This window comes from Bos taurus, chromosome 13, assembly GCF_002263795.3.
Source record: "Bos taurus isolate L1 Dominette 01449 registration number 42190680 breed Hereford chromosome 13, ARS-UCD2.0, whole genome shotgun sequence".
In the NCBI taxonomy this organism is placed as follows: domain Eukaryota; kingdom Metazoa; phylum Chordata; class Mammalia; order Artiodactyla; family Bovidae; genus Bos; species Bos taurus.
This window is the reverse complement of record NC_037340.1, coordinates 27,959,249-27,975,332: the sequence shown is the minus strand read 5'-3', so window position 1 is coordinate 27,975,332 and position 16,084 is coordinate 27,959,249.

The window sequence follows — 16,084 nt, the reverse complement described above, 5'->3', positions numbered from 1 at the left end:
ATGAATGAAACCTAATCTCTTTGAAGGTCCAGGAAAGCTTTTAAAATAGTTCTGGTTTGGATATCAAGTGGCATGTGCTACAGAGATTTAATTTAATAGAGCATTGTATTTCTCCACCAGCTGACGGCAGCAAGGAGTCATAATTCTTCTTTTTATAAATTCTGGTTGAATCTTCAGTAAGAAAAACAGAATAAGGAAAAGGGTCCCTTTCTTTAAGCAAAGCATGCGTTTTCCTACATGTTGATTGCTGATTCTGTCAGTTTCTCTGTAAGGACACCCAGTTTAAGCTCAGGTCCAGATGGAAACTGGGGAAGACATGAAAATCCCTGACGTGCTCTCAGGACTATGGAATAACTGGAAATAAAATGTATATGTGGAAAGTCAGCATAAACAGCATGTATGGGACACTGTTCGCAAGAAACTGTTCAAACTAACTTTAAAATACATTTGAAACCTTAGACTTCAGGAGGAAAATCAGACAGCAGAATGTCATCTCCCTGGTGCAGTTCTGAGTGAACTGCAGCCAGTCAGTCAGGAGACACTTCCCCTCGTTTCTGTGTGCCTTGTGCCAACTAGTTCATCTAACAAATATCCAAGCATCTGTTACTGAACAAGGTTCATTCTGCACTAGTTTCTAGAAATGTATTTCAAGAGGAACTGCTCCGAACAGAGATTTACAGCAAAGAGAAAAGACAGAACTGTTTCAGGTCGGCCTCCTCCAAGGAGGAGTGTGGGAGTGCTCCATGTGTAAGTGCATGGAAGCACAGGGGAAAGGGAACCGGGAGAGTGCAGTCAGGTATCATCTTGATTATTGTGCACAGGTGTGAGTAAGCCTCGGCCTCTGAAAGTTCAGATGTGGAGACGCTTGCCAGAGACTGGGGCTTCCCAACATCACTCAGCTGGAAAAGAAGCCACCTGCAATGATGGAGGCCTCAGTTGCTTTCTTGAGTCAGGACGTTCCCCTGGAGAAGGTGAAAGGTTGTTGCTGAACCACGCAAGACGCTGGGATTCTTGGTCTCCGGAGGAGAAGAATTCAATCAGGGGCCAGAAATGAAGCTTGATTGCTCAAAGCTTTTTGTGTGCAGTAAAGTTTCATTAAACTATACAAGAGAGAAAGCTTCTGACATAGACATCAGAAGGAGCAGAAAGAGGACCCCCACCCCTGCTAGTCTTTAGCTGGATGTTATACAGGTACTAGCAGTCGGCTAATTAAAGAAAGGAAATGTCTCAAAACTCAGAGAATGGCACCAGGTGAGTCATCCCGGGCCATAAAATGATTGACGTGAATCTTGAAGAAAGGCAGATTTCCATACAAATATACAGTTTCATTAACATAGATTAGGAGAAAAATGTATGAGTATAACATACTGGCTGGTCATATCATTTCTGAGCCTTTAGGTGGAACCGACTTGAAGATAGAGCATAGGACATTAATATAGCTTAAGACAAATGTTTCCATAAGAAAAGTGCATTGGTTAGCTCACGGTTTGAGAAAAGTTAAGTTCAGGTGGAGCTAGGTGTCATTATGGCAACACAGAATTTCGAAGAGAAACCTCTTTTTAAATGTGTATAGAGAAGGGGAAAACATATAACCCTAGTTTGTTTCCTCCTGCCGCTTAAGAGAGAGAGAAAAAAAAAATGTCTGCTACTTGCAGCCTATTTCCTCCGTTTGGAGACCCCTGGCCTTCCTATCTGTTACCCTCTCAAAGGGATAGGCAACCCACTGTGGTATTCTTGGGCTTCCCTGATGGCTCAGATGATAAATGGCCTGCAAATTGGGAGAGGCCTGGGTTCGATCCCTGGGTTAGGAAGATCCCCTGGACGAGGGCATGGCAACCCATTCCAGTATTAGTCCATGGGGTCGCAAAGAGTGGGACACAACAGAGCAACTAAGCACAGCACAGCAGAGACTGAGTGGGGATGGGATTCAGCCCTCTGGTGTCAAAAGTTCATCTAGCAGACACTGGCACATTCCCAGATGGAAGGTCAGTGGTCCTGTTATAGCCACGCATTCTGGGAAACAAACTCACTCAGAAGGACAATGCAGATAGTGGAGTGCAGTTTATTACACCGGTGGGCCCAAGGCAGAGTCTCCTCTTAGCCAAGGACCCCAACTGACTTTTGTGAAAACCTTATATACCTTAAGTGTACGGCTCAAGCCCACATCCCCAGATTCCTTAAACCTAGCCTGAAAAGTGTTAAAGGGAGATACAATCAGGTTACAGCCATGATTCATAATCAGAAGGGGCAACTGGTTATACATTGTAGCCTACACCAATGGGTGCCATAAAGATTACAAAGGTGATTGAGTACATAGGGGATTATTACATTCTTTTTGGCGATGGGAAATGTTGGTATGGAATCCGGTGTTTATCAGTCCAGGAGGGCAGTTTGGCTGTAGGTATGTTATCCCCATGGCTACCAGGCACATGGTCCAAAGCTCACCAAAAGTGCAAGATGTTGTCTCCTTCTTTTTCAAGATGGAGTCAGCTCAGCCTGTTCCTTTCCTCCCTCAGTCCTACCCAATCTTAATCAGTTCACTTGCAAGTAGACACAGCCAAGTCCAAGGTCTGGGTCAGGAACTCAGGGAAACATCTTCTTACTTAGGCTATGTTGCAGCTGGAGGACATGCGAGCCTTCAGTAGCACAGTGACAACAACCTCACTTAGTGGGGGCAGGTGAGATGGATTTGACTGACCGTTTACCCATGCTTTCAAATCCACTCCATGTAGCAGGACCACATATGGAAGGGAGACAGTAGCAGGATGATGCCTACTTTGCTTATGGGACACCCTGGAAAGGTAGGAGCTGGTAATTGAAGGGTTGGGTGGGAATATTGCCAGATCATGGCAGAATGAGGGAAAAGCCTGGCTTCACCGTGGGTGAAAGGTGATTTATCCTGGGAATATATGTATTTCACCAGAGACTCATCTAAAAAGAGATCACGAGGTCCTCACAGTGCAGAACAAAAGAAATAGGACAGATCCTCCTATGATATTTGGGATGAGTGTAAGAAAACAAAACTTTGCTCCTGGTATCTGCTTGGAGTTCACCCCTTTTAAGCAGCAGATTAAATGAGTTTGAAAAGCTTATGATTGCATCAACAAAACGGGAACATTTCCCAAAACCAATTCTAGTAATACAGTTTCATGGTTCAAACCAGCTCAAATCTACCTGCAAAAATCTTGTCTTACTAACACAACACAGCCTGAATTAATCTCTCCTTCAACCCAACTCTGGTATCCATCCTGTGTATAGTACATGCCGCCACTTAGCCCTTAATGCGTTTACTGAAAGTATGATTTTCCCATTTGTAAATATCCTGCCTTCCTGAATAGAGAGGGTAGGACCCTTGGAGGTCCTGCCTCTTCCTTGGGCACTTTGGTTAACACTCACAGTGCCCTCACCTACAAGACACTTGCTATTTATTTCTTGTTCAATATGAACAGCAAACTTCTCTACTCTCCCTCTTTCTCTAACTCCTGAGGCACACGGGATCTTATTTCCCAACCAGAGATTGAAACTGTGCCCTCTGCAGTGGAAGCATGGTGTCTTAATCACTGGCCTGCCCGTGTCCCTCATTTTTGTAATTGCAACTGTCGCTCATTTTTGTAACTGTTTCTCTTACATAAGAGAGAGTGTCCCTATAACCCTTCTAGTTTGTTTTGGGAATGTAAATTGGTAGAACCATTATGGAAAACAGTATGGAGGTTCCTTAAGAAACTGAAGACAGAATTACCATATGATTCAGCAATCCTTATCTTCAGCATATATCTGGAGAAAACTCTAATCTGAAAAGATACATGCACCCCTATTTTCATTGCAGCACTATTTAGCCAAGACATGGAAGCAACCTGAATGTCTGTTGACAGATGAATGATAAAGACAATGTGGTAGTTATTTTATATATACAATGGAATATTGCTTAGCTATAAAAAGAATGAAATAATGCCATGTGCAGCAACATGGATGGACATGGAGATTATCATACTAAGAGAAGTCACACAGAGAAAGAGAAATATCATATATGATATATACCTGGAATGAAGTTACAAAACAGAAACAGAATCACAGATACAGAAAACAACTTATGGTTACTAGAGGGGAAAAGGATGTGGGATGCATAAATTGGAAGATTGGGGTTGACATATACACACTCAGTCAGTTCAGTTCAGTTGGTCAGTCATGTCCGACTCTTTGCAACCCCATGAATCGCAGCACGCCAGGCCTCCCTGTCCATCATCAACTCCCGGAGTTCACTCAGACTCACATCCATCGAGTCAGTGATGCCATCCAGCCATCTCATCCTCTGTCGTCCCCTTCTCCTCCTGCCCCCCAATCCCTCCCAGCATCAGAGTCTTTTCCAATGAGTCAACTCTTCGCATGAGGTGGCCAAAGTATTGGAGTTTCAGCTTCAGCATCATTCCTTCCAAAGAAATCCCAGGGCTGATCTCCTTCAGAATGGACTGGTTGGATCTCCTTGCAGTCCAAGGGACTCTCAAGAGTTTTCTCCAACATCACAGTTCAAAAGTATCAATTCTTCGGTGCTCAGCTTTCTTCACAGTCCAACACTCACATCCATACATGACCACTGGAAAAACCATAGCCTTGACTAGACGGACCCTTGTTGGCAAAGTAACGTCTCTGCTTTTCAATATGCTGTCTAGGTTGGTCATAACTTTCCTTCCAAGGAGTAAGCGTCTTTTAATTTCATGGCTGCAGTCACCATCTGCAGTGATTTTGGAGCCCAGAAAAATTAAGTCTGACACTGTTTCCACTGTTTCCCCATCTATTTCCCATGACGTGATGGGACCAGATGCCATGATCTTCATTTTCTGTATGTTGATTTTAAGCCAACTTTTTCACTCTCCTCTTTCACCTTCATCAAGAGGCTTTTTAGTTCCTCTTCACTTTCTGCCATAAGCGTGGTGTCATCTGCATATCTGAGGTTATTGATATTTCTCCCAGCAATCTTGATTCCAGCTTGTGCTTCTTCCAGCTCAGCGTTTCTCATGATGTACTCTGCATATAAATTAAATAAGCAGGGTGACAATATACAGCCTTGACATACTCCTTTTCCTATTTGGAACTAGTCTGTTGTTCCATGTCCCGTTCTAACTGTTGCTTCCTGACCTGCATACAAATTTCTCAAGAGGCAGGTCAGGTGGTCTGGTATTCCCATCTCTTTCAGAATTTTCCACAGTTTATTGTGATCCATACAGTCAAAGGCTTTGGCATAGTCAATAAAGCAGAAATAGATGTTTTTCTGGAACTCTCTTGCTTTTTCAATGATCCAGCAGATGTTGGCAATTTGGTCTCTATTTTACATATAGTAGTGTGTATATACTATATGTAGTGTGTATATACACACTACTATGTGTAAAATAGATAACTAATAAGGACCTACTATAATATACAGCACAGAGAACTCTACTGCATACTCTGTGATGATCTATGTGGGAAAATAATCTAAGACAGAGTGGATATATGTATATGTACAAGTATTCAGTTTGCTGTATACCTGAAACTAACACAAGAATGTAAATAAAAAAGGAGAAAGTGTGTATCCCTCAGACATAGACTTGGTCTGTGCAGCCTTCACACCTGTTTCTGATTCCTGACATGTTCTTCCCTGAGTTTTCCATCCAGCTCTGACTCCACTGCATTCTTCAGCAGTACCTCTTTTATATATGTTGGGGGCTGGGTGGCCAGGAAAGGAGGTGACTGTGACCAAGAAGTTTGGTAACTCATCCGAAGCTCCACAGTCGTCGTGATGGTGTTGAGTTTGATATCTCTTGTTTTAGTCTGATATTCTTTAAAAATTAAATTGTAGTAAAATGCACATAACATAAAATTGACCACCTTAACCATCTCTAAGTGTATGTTTCACTGGTATTAAGAACACTTACAGGGTTGTGCAACCATTTTTGCCATCCATCTCCAGAACTCTTTTCATTTTACAAACTGAAGGAGTCTTTGGGCCTAGAAAAGAAAACAACAGTTTCAAAGGCCCTTGCTGAATCATCTAACTTCAGAGAAAACAAAACCAAACTTTAGGTCCCGCTCTGATGCTCTGGGCCGGTTGCATCTACCTGGGACTTATCACCACTTGCCCAAAACCTCCCACCCCTGTCCAACTACAAATGCCATCTCAACTAAAGAATACCCAAAACATCCCGCCTGACTAACCTTTCCCTTATCACTTCCACAAACCTCCCTTTAAATATGAAGCCTCCCTGATCCTTCTCACACTCAGCCTGGTCGTTAGGCCGACTGTCGCCCCTCCTTGCCTGAATAAAGGTAACCTACCTCCGTTGAGGTCGTCTCTCCTTTTCTGCCTCGGCCTGAACTATACCTTACACAAACTAAACCCCAACTTCCCATTTACCCGCCCCCCTCCAACCCATGGTACCTGTAGTCTTCCTTCTATCACTAAGAATTTGACTATTCCAGATTCCTCATATAGGAGGAAGCATACAGTATTTTTCTTTTTGTGACTGGCTTATTTCCAAACTCTTTCTGCCCTTCTGAGGATTTCTGGGGATTTCCCCTTTCTAGGGATTAGGAGTCAGTGATCTTTTTCTCTAAATACTTCTGGCTTCATTGGCTGTATTGTCTATTGCAACAACTCAGGGAGGCTGCCAGAGTCAACAATTACAGGAACAGGCATTGGCCGTGGCCCCGTAACATTCTATTTACAAACAAGGGTGGTATGGCAGATTGCCCTGGCTCCCATTTTGCTGACCTGATCTCGATACATGGAGTCAGTAGAGCAACAAATCCTTTGCAGTTTGGTAAGAAGCACCTGCGGAGAAGGCAATGGCACCCCACTCCAGTACTCTTGCCTGGAAAATCCCATGGACGGAGGAGCCTGGTGGGCTGCAGCCCATGGGGTCGCTAGGAGTCGGACACGACTGAGCAACTTCACTTTCACTTTTCACTTTCATGCATTGGAGAAGGAAATGGCAACCCACTCCATTGTTCTTGCCTGGAGAATCCCAGGGATGGGGGAGCCTGTTGGGCTGCCGTCTATGGGGTCACACAGAGTCGGACACGACTGAAGCGACGCAGCAGCAGCAGCAGCAGCAAGAAGCACCTGGCCTGGTGGGAGCTGTGTGTGGGGTGCCCACATCTTACTGCTTCTTCAGGACAAAGAAGGTGCCAAGGAGCCTAGCCCTGCCCAGTGAGAGGGTGACTTGCTTCCACATGTGCTGGATGGCTGCTTCTATTTCTCTCTTTCCTTTTTAATAATGTATTTTTTTAATTGAGAAATAATGGACATATAATATTGTTTAACAGTCTCAGGTATACAAAATAATGATGATTTATGTATATACTGCGAAATGACTCCCCCACAGTAAGTTTAATTAACATCCTCATCTTTTTCCTTGATGTGGCCTGTTAATCTCAGTTAAGTCTGGGACATCCCTGAGAGTCTGTATCCCAGAAAGGAGTTGTTTGAGGTGCGGTGGAGACGCTGATATAATCACAGACTTCACTTAAATATAAATATCAGTATCCATCAAAGAGTTCTGTCTAATCAAAGCTGTTTTTTCCAGTAATCATGGATGGGTGTGAGACTTGGACTGTAAAGAAAGCTGAGCACCAAAGAATTGATGCTTTTAAACTGTGGTGGTGGAGAAGACTCTTGAGAGTCCCTTGGACTGCAAGGAGACCCAGCCAGTCCATCCTAAAGGAAACTAGTCCTGAATATTCATTGGAAGGACTGACACTGAAGCTGAAGCTCCAGTCTTGGGCACCTGTTGCAAAAAACTGACCCACTGGAAAAGACTCTGATGCTGGGAAAGATGGAAGGAAGGAGGAGAAGGGGACAATTTAGAGGATAAGATGGGTGGATGGCATCACTAACTCGATGGACATGAGTTTGAGCAGTCTCCGGGAATTGGTAATGGACAGGGAAGCCTGGTTTGCTGCAGTTCATGGGGTCGCAAAGACTCGGACACGACTGAGAGACTGAACTGAACTGAACTGAATCCATCAAAAATGCTCTTCGGGGCTCTGAGACACATGGGAAGGGCAGATTGGGCCAGTGGCCAAAGCTATGACTGTGACCCTTCTCACCCCCACTCCTGACCCTGAGGCCCTTGCTCTGGAGCCAAGACCTGGGGACAAGTTCTGGGTAACGTGAGTAATGTGGCACCTGCTGGTGGCTGCAGAGATAGAGACAGAACACTGGCCCTTTGTTACTCATCTGAGACAATTAGGACATGGAAGCAACCTAGATGTCCATCGGCAGATGAATGGATAAGAAAGCTGTGGTACGTATACACAATGGAGTACTAGCCATTAGAAAGAATACATTTGAATCAGTTCTAATGAGGTGGATGAAACTGGAGCCGATTATACAGAGTGAAGTAAGCCAGAAAGAAAAACACCAATACAGTATACTAATGCATATATATGGAATTTAGAAAGATGGTAACGATAACCCTGTGTGCGAGACAGCAAAAGAGACACAGATGTATAGAACAGTCTTTTGGACTCTGTGGGGGCAGGGGGCATGATTTGGGAGAATGGCGTTGAAACATATATAATATCATATAAGAAACAAATCGCCAGTCCAGGTTCAATGCAGGATACAGGATGCTTGGGGTTGGTGCACTGGGATGACCCAGAGGGAAGGTATGGGGAGGGAGGTGGGAGGGGGGTTCAGGATTGGGAACATGTGTACACCCGTGGCAGATTCATGTTGATATATGGCAAAACCTATACAATATTGTAAAGTAATTAGCCTCTAATTAAAATAAATAAATTAAAAAAATAAAAATAAATTAAGGAAACTGAAACATAAAAAAAAAAAAATTGCAGCAAGGATGGAGTGTGGAGGTATCTTTAGTGAAAAGAAGGAGCTAGGGGCCAAAAGAATATACTAAAAGACTTAATTTCTGTCTCTCTGCATCAATGACTTTGTGTCTTCTCTCCAGAACAAAAAGCCTCACAGAACACAGACTTTATTAGGGAGTAAAACTATCTAGCTTGTGGTAGATATCAAGAGAGATCATACAGTGTAGCAGGCATTCAATGTGTTAGTTCCAATGTTGATTGATTCTCACACATGGGAGATGAAAGATAAACATGTTTGGCTCCATTTTTTGGTAATCCCCTCTCTGAGCAGTAAGTTAGTTGGTTTGAATAAGAGATGAGACGTGAAGACTCAGGGGTTCTAATTCCTGCCTTCTATCACACCACACTCAGAATATCTGCTGATGCTCTTTACTCATTTGTTGTTATTTAGTCACTCAGTCGTGTCTAACTCTTTGCCACTCCATGGACTGCAGCACACCAGGCTTCTCTGTCCTTCAGTATCTCCCTGAGTTTGCTCAAACTCATGTCCATTGAGAGGTGATGCCAACCAACTTTCTCATCCTCTATTGCCACTTCTCCTCCTGCCCTCAATCTTTCCCAGCATGAGGGCCTTTTCTGATGAGTCAGCTCTTCACATCAGGTGGCCAAAGTATTGGAGCTTCAACTTCAGCATCGGTCCTTCCAATGAATATTCAGGGTTGATTTCCTTCAGGATTGACTTGTTTGAACTCCTTGCTGTCCAAGTCACTCTCAAGAGTTTTCTCCAGCACCATAGTTCAAAAGCATCAATTCTTTCAGCCACCTTTATGGTCCAACTCTCACATCCATACATGACTACTGGAAAAACCATAGCTTTGACTATACGGATCTTTGTCAGCAAAGTGATATCTCTGCTTTTTAATATGGTGTCTAGGTTTGTCATAGCTTTTCTTCTAAGGAGCAAGCATCTTTTAATTTCATGGCTGCAGTCACTGTCTGCAGTGACTTTGGAACTCAAGAAAATAAAGTCTGTCACTGTCTCCATTTTCTTGCCATCTATCTGCCACGACGTGGTGGTACTGGATGCCATTATCTTAGGTTTTGAATGTTGACTTTTAAGCCAGCCTTTTCATTCTCCTCTTTCACCTTCATCAAGAGGCTCTTTAGTTCCTCTTGGCTTTGTGCCTTTAGCATGGTGTCATCTGCCTATCTTAGGCTATTGATATTACTCCCGGCAGTACTGGTTCCAATTTGTGATTCATCCAGCCTGGCATTTCACATGATGTACTTTGCACAGAAGTTAAATAAGCAGGGTGACAAAATACAGCCTTGATGTACTACTTTTCCAATTATGAGCCAGTCCATTGTCCCATGTCTGGTTCTAACTGTTGCTTCTTGACCTGTATACAGGTTTCTCAGGAGGCAGGTAAGGTGGTCTGGTATTCCCATCTCTTCATGAAGTTTCCACAGTTTGTTGTGATCCACACGGTCAAAGGCCTTAGAGTAGTCAATGAAGCAGAGTAGATGGTTTTCTGGGATGCTCTTGCTTTTTCTATGATCCAACAGATGTTGGCAATTTGATCTCTGGTTTCTGTGGCCTTTTCTAAACTGAGATTGTACATCAGGAAGTTCTCAGTTCATGTACTGTTGAAGCCTAGCTTGAAGGTTTTTGAACATCACCTTACTAGCATGTGAAATGAGCGCAGTTGTACAGAAGTTTGAACATTCCTTGAAAATTGCCCTTCTTTGGGATTAGAGTGAAAACTGACCTTCTCCAGTCCTATAGCCACTGCTTAGCTTTCAGAATTTGCTAGCATGTTGAGTGCAGCATTTAAACAGTATCATCTTTCAGGATTTTAAATAACTCAGCTGGAATTCCATCACATTCTTAGTAATGCTTTCTAATGCCTGCTTGACCTCACATTCCACGATATTTGGTTCTAGATAACTGACCACATCATCATGGTTATCCAGGTCATTAATATATATTTTTTGGTATAGCTCTTCTGTATATTCTTGCCATCTCTTCTTAATCTCTTCTGCTTCTGTTAGGTCCTCACCGTTTCTGTCCTTTATTGTGCCCATCTTTGCATGAAATGTTCCCTTGGTATCTCTAATTTTCTTGTAGAGCTCTCTAGTCTTGCACATTCTATTATTTTTCTGTATTTCTTTGCATTGTTCACTTAAGAAGGCTTTCTTATCTCTCCTTGCTATTCTTTGAAACTCTGCCACTAATGCCAAAAAGCTGAAGTTGAATGGTTCTATGAAGACCTACAACACCTTCTAAACTTACAAGAACTAACAAACCAAAAACAGATGTACTTTTCATCATAGTGGATTGGAATGCAAAACAAGGAAGTTAAGAAACACCTGGAGAACAGCCAAGTTTGGCCTTGGAGTAGAAAATGAAGCAGGGCAAAGGCTAACAGAGTTTTGCCAAGAGAACGCACTGGTCATAGCAAACACCCTCTTCCAACAACACAAGAGAAGACTCTACACATGGACATCACCAGATGGTCAATACTGAAATCAGACTGATAATATTCTTTGCAGCCAAAGATGTAAGAAGCTCTATACAGTCAGCAAAAACAAGATCCGGAGGTGACTGTGGCTCAGATAATGAGCTCTTTATTGCAAAATTCAGACTTAAACTGAAGAAGGCAGGCCAAACCACTAGGCTATTCAGGTATGACTTAAATAAAATCCTTTATGACTATATAGTGGAGGTGATGAATAGATTCAAAGGATTAGATCCCATAGAAAGAGCGCCAGAACTACCATGAACAGAGGTTCGTAACACTGTACAGGATGTGTGACCAAAACCATCCCCAAAACCCCCCCAAAAAAGAAATGCAACAAGGGAAAATGGTTGTCTGAGGCCTTACAAATAGCCGAGAAAAGAAGAGAAGCAAAAGGCAAAGGAGAAAGGGAAAGATAAACCCATCTGAATGCAGAGTTCCAAAGAATAGCAAGGAGAGGTAATAAAGTCTTCTTTATTCATAATCACAAAGAAGATCGTGGGTGTGGTTTCTCTTCCTTGGAAGAACTCAGAGAATGTGTGACAGTAAATGTCTATGTGAGCCCTGATTCCTTAAGGCTCAGAGCTGGAGGCAAAACCTCCTGCACTGACTCTGCTATGGAGAGCAACCCCAGGAAAGGAGAGTGAGGGAGGAGAGGGAAGCCTGGGAAGGAAAGGGAGCAGAAGCCAGGTGGCTGGTGTGACACTGAATCAGACAGAGCTTCGCAACATATCAGCCTGCTGCTTGGTCACAGGGTTATAGGATGGGGTGGGGAGCAACTGAGTAATTTAACCGCTGACTCCTTCCCTTATCCCTGGGGTATCAAGATGGCACAGTCAACTGAATTTGGGGAATGTTAAACAAAAACAGATTTTTCCAGCTGTAGCACTTGTTAGAGCCTTTGGCCACTCAGCACCCTAGGCCCCATGTATGGGGGCACCTTGGCAGTCAATTGTTTTGGAGTAATATATAGCAGTAGTAGGTAACACCTGGATTTTGTCTTACTCCATGCCAAGCACCATTGAAAGTGCATAAATTTTTTGATACTTTCCATTCTCATAATGATTCTCATAGTGTAAATAGAATCATCCCATTTTACAAAAGACACAAGTCAGGCAAAGAGAGGGTAAGTAGTTTGACCTAAGGTAACACAGCTACAAAATGGAAAAGTCACGATTTGAGCACCAGCAGTTGGGCTCTCCTTGGGGAAGGTCTTGATCACTGCCTCCTGTACAGTGTCATGAACCTCCATCCATAGTTCTTCAGGCACTCTATCAGATCGAATCCCTCGAATTTATTTGTCACTTCCACTATATAATTGTAAGGGATTTGATTTAGGTCATACTTGAATGGTCTAGTGGTTTTCCCCTACTTTATTCAATTTAAGTCTGAATTTGGCAATAAGAAGTTCATGATCTGAGCCACAGTCAGCTCCGGATCTTGTTTTTGCTGACTGTATAGAACTTCTCCATTTCGGCTGCAAAGAATATAATCAATCTGATTTTGGTATTGACCATCTGGTGATGTCCATGTGTAGAGTCTTCTCTTGTGTTGTTGTAAGAGGGTATTTGCTATGACCACTGCTTTCTCTTGGCAAAACTCTATGAGCCTTTGCTCTGCTTCCTTTTCTACTCCAAGGCCAAATTTGCCTGTTACTCCAGGTATTTCTTGACTTCCTACTTTTGCATTCCTGTGTCCTATAACGAAAAGGACATCTTTTTGGGGTGTTGGCTCTAGAAGGTCTTGTAGGTCTTCATAGAACCGTTCAACTTCAACTTCTTCACCATTACTGGTTGGGGAATAGACTTGGATTACTGTGATAGTGAATGGTTTGCCTTGGAAACGAACATAGATCATTCTGGTGTTTGAACCTGCATCCAACTACTGAATTTTGGACTGCATTTTGTTGACTATGATGGCTACTCTATTTCTTCTAAGGGATTGCTGCCCACAGCAGTAGATATACTGGTCATCTGAGTTAAATTCACTCATTCCAGTCCTTTTTAGTTCTCTGAAACCATTTTAGTTCGCTGATTCCTAAATTGTCAATGTTTACTCTTGCCATGTTCTGTTTGACCACTTCCAATTTGCCTTGATTCATGCACCTAACATTCCAGGTCTGGAGATCCAACCAGTCCATCGTAAAGAAATCAGTCCTGAATATTCACTGGAAGGACTGATGCTGAAACTCCAGTACTTTGGCCACCTGATGTGAAGAGCTGACTCATTTGAAAAGACCCTGATGCTGGGAAAGATTGATGGCAGGAGGAGAAGGGGACGACAGAGGATGAGATGGTTGGATGGCATCACCGACTCAATGGATATGGGTTTGGGTGAACTCCAGGAGTTGGTGATGGACAGGGAGGCCTGGTGTGCTGTGGTTCATGGGGTCGCAAAGAGTTTGAACGACTGAACTGAACGGATGCAATATTGCTTTTTACAACATCAGACTTTACTTCCATCACCAGTCACATCCACAAATGGGTGTCGTGTTTTCTTTGGCTCCATCTCTTCATTCTTACTGGAGTTATTTCTCCACTGATCTCTAGTAGCATATTGGGCACCTTCCGACCTGGGGAGTTCATCTTTCAGTGTCCTACTTTTTGCCTTTTCATACTGTTCATGGGGTTCTCAAGGCAAGAATACTGAGGTCATTTGCCATTCTCCAGTGGACCACGTTTTGTCAGAACTCTCCACCATGACCTGTCCATCTTGGGTGGCCCTACATGGCATGGGTCATAATTTCATTGAGTTATACAAGGCTGTGGGGATGTGATCAGTTTTGTTAGTTTTCTGTGATTGTGGTTTTCATTCTGTCTTCCCTCTGATGGGGAGAAGAATAAAAGGCTTATGGAAGCTTCCTGAGGGGATAGATTGACAGAGGGGGAAAATGGGTCTTCTTCTGATAGGTGGGGCTATGCTCAGTAAGCCTAGACAGCATACCAAAAAGCAGAGACATTACTTTGCCAACAAGGGTCCATCTAGTCAGAGCTTTGGTTTTTCCAGTAGTTATGTATGGGCGTCACAGCTGGACTATAAAGAAAGCTAAGTGCCAAAGAATTGATGCTTTTGAACTGTGGTGTTGAAGACTCTTGAGAGTCCCTTGGATAGCAAGGAGATCCAACCAATCTATCCTAAAGAAAATTAGTCCTGAATATTCATTGGAAGGACTGTTTCTGAAGTTGAAACTCCAATAATTGGCCACCTGATGCAAAGAACGGACTCACTGATGCTGGGAAAGATTGAAGGCAGGAGGAGAAGGGGACGACAGAGGATGAGATGGTTGGATGGCATCACCGCCTCAATGGACATGAGTTTGAGTAAGCTCCGGGCGTTGATGATGGACAGGGAGGCTTGCTTGCTGCAGTCCATGGGGTCCCAAAGTGTCAGACACGACTGAGCAACTGAACTGAAATGAACTGTGTCAGGGTCTTCAGTTCTTGCTACTGTGTCATTGGAATAATGCATGAAAAGACCATATTTAACATCGTTTAGGTATTTTTAGGTGTCTCCTCTCTTGGAAAGACTTAGAAAGGGGCACCCTAATGGAGCCCACCTACCTATGTATAACACACCCCTGCCTTAACTTTGTGGCTGTTCAAGTCAGTCCCAAGTAGGGAGTTAGGCTAATCATTTTTGGTGGCTCAGACAATAAAGAATCTGCCTGCAATGCAGGAGACCTGGGCTCATTCCCTGGGTGAGGAAGATAACCTGGAGAAAGGAATGGCTACCCACTCCAGTATTCTTGCCTGGAGAATTCCATGGATAGAGGAGCCTGGTGGGCTACATACAGTACATGGAGTTGCAGAGAGTTGGACATGAGTGAGAGACTAACACTTTCAATTTCATTTTCTTGCACACAGCTCAGCACTGATTCCAGGGACTTTGTGACTGGACCCTGTGGTCTGGCCACTGGCTCACCTCTGGGGAAATATAGTTTTTTCCTCCTGGTAACTTGGAGTATCTCCTCCTGGTCTTGAATCTATATTTCCTGGTCTTGGGCATTTCCCAGACCAATGTGAGAGCCAAACAAACAAAACCAAAAGCAAACCAGTCCCCAGTTGTCCTCAGGGACTCTCCTTAAGGGTCTCCCTCTTCCAGGCTGGAGGTGAAATCCCAGCTCCATTACTTCCCCACTGTGTCACTTATCATCTCCAAACCCTAGTTTCTTTATTTGCAAGATGGGGTTCATGGCGTGGTCTTGAAGAAGAAATAGGAGTGCTGGGTATGGTTCTTTCCTGCTCTTAATGTTTGTTTAGAAGCCTATTCAGATTTCACTTGGTAAAGAAGTTCAACACAGATCTAGAGGTTTTCAAATGCGTTGAATTTTTTTTTTTTCTTTTTTGGCAAATAGTCACTCTCTTGCCCAACAAATAAGCCTTCACTTTCACATCTATGGTGTTTCCTTCTCACTGAGAAGGTGGCAGGAAAGATGTCCATTTATATGCTCTGTGGGGCTTCTGAAGGGGCTGAGCTCTGAGGATTTCCTGGTTCCAAGGGTCATGAAACCTCTTTATGGTACAATCCTTAACTCACTTCCGCCTCATGGAGGGGGTGCTCAGGAGCATAATTAGTCCACTGAAAATGATGTGAAATCAAAAAACAATACATTCTTAGTATGAGGTATCAACATTGGGCTCTTCTCTGTTCAGTTCAGGATAGCACTTACAGTTGGACATCTAGTGATCTCACCTGCACAGACCCAATCCCTGAGGATCATTTCCACTTAGATGAGTTATGCCTTCATTCTCTGGTGGATC